Here is a 6,000-nt window from a genome sequence, read left to right as displayed (position 1 = left end):
GCCGCGCCCTGGCTGCACCTCGGCCTCTCTGGGTCGGGGAGCCAAGGCCACCGTCCAAGGGCTGGGCCGGCTCAGGCCGGCAGCCCCGGTGGCTGGTCTGACGGAGCCAGCCCCACGACTCGGCTGTGACGTCAGGGGCCCGAGAGGGTGGCAGCCCGGAAGGGGGGCTGCTCATGTCAACAGGGCGGCAGGGGAGCCGCAGCGGGGCTGGTGCTGGGCGGAGTGAGGGGCGGGTCACCACCGTGGGAGCGAGGGATGGGGGGCCAGGGGCGAGCAGCGAGGCCAGAGGGTGGGGGAAAACTCACAGGGCCTGCCGTGCTGGGCACCGGGGCCCACCCTGCTGCTCGGCCGCAGGAACAAGGCTGCACAGCTCCGAGTTCTGAGGTGTGGCGGTTCCCCAGGAAAGGCCGAGAGAATCGCCGAACAACATCAGCGAACGACAGGACAATTCAGTGAGAAAGAAAGAGGGAAATGCGACCGGCCTCAGTGAGGCAGGACCGCGGACGGGCGTCTCGGGGCCTCGGGGAGGAGCCGCCCAGGACCCCCAGGCGTGGACGGAGCAGGGGCGCGCTGGCCCCCCGGGGAGAGGCCGCAAGCCCCGCCGAGCGACCAGAAGGAAGGCCGCGCCGCGGAGGACGCCCGGGTTCCCGGGTGGGAGGACTCCGCGCGAGGAAAGTCTGAACCCCCCGAGCCAGAGCACACGCTCACAGCAGGACCCCACGGAAACACCAGGTATTTCCTGGACGAGCTGGCTTCACAGTTCACGTGGGAAACACACACGTGGAGCCCAGAGGCCTGACAAGGAGCCGCATGGGGCGGGGGCGGGGGCGGGGCACGGCGGCGGGCAGACTCGCCGCAGAGAAACAGAGCCCCTCACCGGGGCCGGCGCCCGGGCTGGGGGCGTTCCAGCGTGGGGGTGTGGGGGGCCTCTCGGTAAATGATGCCGGAACTGCCGAAGGGCCCTCAGACCCGCACCTGGCGCGAAGGGACTTTACCCAAATGGGTCACTGCTGGGGGACAGCCGGGCCCCTGGATCTGCCGGCCGTTCAAGAATGGAGTTTGGGGTTCTTGTTTGTTTTAGTCTTTTTGGGTTTTTTTATTGTTTTTGTTTTTTCTTAGGGTTCGTTTTTTTTTTTTTAGATTTTTGGGAGGGTTTTTTTCTTTTTCCCTTTTTGGTTTTCCTTTTTTTTTTTTTTTTTTACAGAGCAAGAGAGAGGCGAACACAAGTCTGGAGGGAACGGGCCAGGGCCGTGGGGCCAGCTCCAGCCGGGCCCTGGGCCGCTCTGGGGGCGGGGGAGGCCACGTGCCTGGAGGAGGGAGAGAGGCGCAGCCAAGTTTGGTGAGCGAGCATTTTGTTCCCACGGGTCGATGGGGCCGTGCGGCTCAGCTCGCCATTTATGAGGCAGAGAGAAGGGACTGGAGGGTCTGTGTCCCTCCCAGTCACAAGCAAACGGGGGACATCGTGAGTGGCACGCGAGTCACTCTGCGCGGTGGCCCCTTTCCAGGGCAGAGGCCACGGGGCTTCCTTGGTGTTTGCGGAGCCCAGGGCTCAGGCGCTGCTCAGCTGGCAGGGCAACGGGGTAGACGCGCAGACAGGAGCAGGCTGGGCCGGGGCTCCCCGGCCCCCCGAGCTCCCGAATCATCAGGGCCTGCAGGCGACACGCAGCTCCACAATGCCGCAGGGATCTGTGGGTGGGTTCCCCTGTCACCTGAGAGCGGGGAGCCTTCCTCACTGTGATCCAAAAGCCCGCAGCAATAAAGGAAGGTGACGGCGATGCACCCGGAAGGTGTGTGTTTACATGTAAACCATGCAGGGCGGGGGGGGGGGCGCCGGGGGGGGGGGAACGCAAGCCGTGAAGTGGAAACACACACAGGGTGATTGTGGAGAAAATATTTACCATCTGTGCTGCACACGGCGGCTTCCTGGATGTGAAAGAGCTCTTGATAAAACAGGAGAAAAATAACAGACCCAAACCTGAGAGAACAAAAACAGGAGGGGACGGACGAACCGCAGGAACAGATGGGCGGCAGAGAAGCGCAGACAGGCAGGCGACCCCCAGCCGCGTGAGAATGGGGCGAACCTCACTCACAGCAGGAGAGAGGCAGACGGAACCGCAGAGACAGCCCACGGCTTCCGGGCCCGGGCATCGCTGCCCTGTCGCTGTCCCAGGGCTCCCCCGGACAGGTGCGCGGAGAGACAGGTGTCCTCGCCCCGGCCGACCGAGGCGCACAGTGGTGCAGGGCTGGAGGGACATTCAGTGACACATGACGGAGGTGCAGGCGCCGTTTTCTGCTGACCCAGCGCTCGCAAGTCCACCCCGCGCACCCCCCGCTGCACGAGGTCGCTGCCGTGGCCCCGCTGGTGATGTCAAAACAGCGGGGACACCTGGGCCGTCTGCCACAAGGGCCTGGCTGTGCGGCCGCGGGGCACCCCCGAAGGGCCCCGAGGCGGGCCCAGGGAGGGACCGGCCCCCTCCGTCCCAGCGCCTGCGCTCCAGTGCGGCGTGCAGTGGCACCGCGCGCGCACGCGGAGCGGGGAGGGCCGCCGCCTGAGGAAGGACAGTCCGTGTGGGCCCTTCTGCTTCTGCCGTGGCAGAGCGGGGACGGGACAGGTCCCGCTTTCACGCACAACCGCAAGGCCGGACGGAGGAAGGGGCTGCGGGCAGATCTTCCCCACGGGGCGGTGCCCTGAGAGGGACATCGGCGGAGCCCCCGTCCCTCCCCTTTCGTCCTTGGGGCACTTCCCGGACCACCGTGGAGCCCCCACGGCAGGAAGGTGCGGCCCAGCGGTGTCACTGCACCAGGGTGGAGTTTGGGAAGCCCAAGGCAGCCAGAACGTGGAGGCGGGGGCGCAGGACCAGCGAGCAAGCTCCAAAATGGGCATGGGGCACCCTGAAGCCTTCCTCTAGCTGCCAGGTCACGGCGTGCGGGGGCCTGACGGGGACCAGCTCCTGGGAGGGTGGGAGCAGAGGGGCAGTCGGGGGCAGCACAGTCCTAGGACTTGTTCACGCCCTGGCTGCCCGGGCGGGAGGCCTTGCCAAGCCCCCGGGCTTCCGCCAGGAGCGCCAGGCGTTATGGGCGGACAGCCCGGCCCCAGGGCGAGCACTATGCCAAGCTCGCCCCGGAAAGGCCCCACATCCAGCCCCGGAGGACCACACCGGCCCACTGTTTAGAGGCTGCTGGTCAGGATGCCAGCCGACGGTCCAGGTGCAGCCAAGCAGGATTCACAACAGCAGGGCTGCATTTAAAAACAAAAAAATCACAAAGAATCAGGAAAACGTGATGCACAACCAGGGGAACAACAGTCCGTAGAAGCACATCCAGAGATGCTGGGTCAGCAGACACCACCACGGAGCCGCCGCGGCCAAGTCCAAGGACGGGGACGCGCAGGCGGCCATGGCGGGCGGCCGTGGGGAGCCCTGGCAGGGAAGGGGGCATCCTGAACAGGCAGCACAGGAGGTCTCCCCGAAGGCACGGGTATATGGCCTGAAACGTCACCAGCTGAGCTTTGCAGCAGCGAGGCTGCCGGCGTAAGAGCCGGTGTCCCCCACGGCGGAGCGACAGGAAGTGTCCGAAAGAAGAGGGATGAGGGATCGGAAAAAGAGACCCAGGAAGCTAACGCCAAGGCGGCGAACACAGGTGATTTCCTGTATTGGATCCATTGCTGGGGCCCCGGAAAGAGAGGAGACAAAGGCAGCGGCGTGAAAAACACACAGGATACATTTGAAGAAGTAATCACCAACCTTTTTCCAAACGTGGTGAAAATCATCAACCTACAAATCCAAGACGTTCAACAAACCCAGAGCAGAAAATGCAGACACACATGCACATAGATACACACAAACACACACGGAAAAACACACACCACCAACACACTTTCAAATCCCATGCTGAAAACCAGAGATAAAAATAGAGTCTTACAAGCAGCCAGAAAAAAATAAGAACAGTCCACGGAAAAGAAGGAACAAGAAATACACACAGGTTCGAGTGGCTGTTTGCCCCCAAAACTCACGGTGACCTTCACCCCCAAGAGGGCGGTGTGAGGAGGTCGGCCTTTCGGGGGTGACGAGGCGCCACGGTGGGGCCCCGGAAACAGGACTGAACCCTCAACCAATTGTGCTGGCACCCTGAGCGTGGACCTTAGGAAAACCTCTAAAAAGCACCTCAGAGAGGGGTGATGGGGTCAGCAAGCAGCGGAGGTAGAATGGGACCGTGAGAACCGCTCTCTCCAGCAAAGAAGGGAGACAGGGGCTCAGAGACCATGCGCACAGAGGTAACGGCGCAGCGACACGGGGCAGCCCACAGGACGCGGCTTCACTCCCAGGCACCTAAGAGGACCCCTTCCCTCGCGAGGGACGCACGCCTCCCCTCCAGGTGGGACGGGAGAGGCGGGGGACGCGGGAACGAGGGGGAGACCCCAGGACCGGGGACCTGGCCCCTCAGAAGTCGGCCTGTGTGGCGGAGCCGCTTCTCCATCGGACACTTTTCATCTAGAAGGGGCTCTTTTAACCTAGAGGGGATTGAAAGACTCTCAAGAGACGAGCGAGTGCGACGGTGTACGAGGCTCAGACTCCGGGCGCTTCTCCGGGGCAGGATGTTCGCTGACACTTGAGAATGATTGTTCGCTGTCTTAGGTGTGGTCACGCCCCTGCGGTCCTCTAGGAAACGTCCCCATTTTTAACAGATGCAAGTTGAAAGATTAAGGATAAGGCCTCACCGTGTCTGCCACCTACGCTGAAACGTTCGGCCAGACCTCCGAGGACAGACGGAGAGAAGGACACACACGGCCACGCGGCCGTGACCGGCGGACCCCGGCGAGGAGTCAGGGGCTCACCACGCTCTTCCGCCTCATTAGTCTTCCGTGATGAAAATGTTCCAATTAAGCCAATCCCGCAGCGACCCACGGATCAGACTGCCGGGGGCTCCGCCATCTGATGCGCGGGCGCGCGCCCAGGGTCCGGAGCGGGGGCTGCCCGCGCAAGCATGACAGGCACCGAGCACCCGAACCGCGGCCGCCCCGGCGGGCGTGTACCGATCCGGCCCAGCACCCGTGCCCCTGCCTGTCTGCGCTGCGCCCTCCGGCCGCGCAGGCTGGTTCCAGGGCACCCGTGGGATCTGAGCCAGCCTGCTCACTTCAGAGTGCGTGCGCATGAGCCCCAGAGCCCCAGGAGGCAGGGCAGGGACCTCGAGGACGGGAGGGGAACCAGGCCCGGGACAAGCTAACCCCACAGAAGCAGCCCACAGAGGAAGAGGGCTGGGTCCTCGGTCACGCCTGCCGCCACTGCAGCGCGCCTCCCTGGAAGCTGCCCCCGCCACCGGGCTGGTCTGCCGCAGGAGCCGACGGAGCCACTTACGTTGCCTCTCTGCTGCTTGCAATCAAAAGCACCCTTAATCTTATGCAACTTGTAGGCCCCCACTCACGGCCTTAAATCTCGGTGCAAACGATTCTGAGATCTGTCTCGCTCCCCAGCACTCGGGAGCGCAGACCGGAAACATGAGGCGCGGGGAGGGCTGCTGGAGGCAGGCGCCCAACGGTGCGGAGCGCCCGCTCCACGGGAGGCGAGCCGATGAGCTCTCCCCAAACGAGGAAGCCCAGACGCCCGCCCTCGCGCGGGCAGAGGGGATGCAAATGGAGCCACAACAAGTGTGCCTCGCACCCGCCAGGCTGGCAAAAGTTCCAACAGGATAATACCCAGTGCTGGCAAGGACGCAAAATGCCTAGAATACACCGTGGACCAGCCAATTCAACACACGCCGCGCACGTGTGGTGCGCAGGCGAGCGGACGGCTGGGCGCGCGCACAGGTGGGGAGCGGGCGGGTAGACTCCGGCGAGTGTGTGGGTCAGCGGGTACAGAAGGGCACGCGGGTGAGTGTGTGGGAGGACAGTGCGTGGCCGAGAGAGTGGACGGGGAGCAGGTGAACGGAATATGGGAGGAGGAGAGGCAGGCAGGTAGGTAGATGCACAGGGAGGTGGGAAAATGGGTGGGGGCACGATATTGG

The sequence above is a fragment of the Pteronotus mesoamericanus genome, unplaced genomic scaffold (genome assembly GCF_021234165.1).
Source record: "Pteronotus mesoamericanus isolate MK-2021 breed Mesoamerican mustached bat unplaced genomic scaffold, CSHL_Meso_final contig_68, whole genome shotgun sequence".
NCBI lineage: Eukaryota > Metazoa > Chordata > Mammalia > Chiroptera > Mormoopidae > Pteronotus > Pteronotus mesoamericanus.
This window is presented reverse-complemented; position numbering follows the sequence as displayed.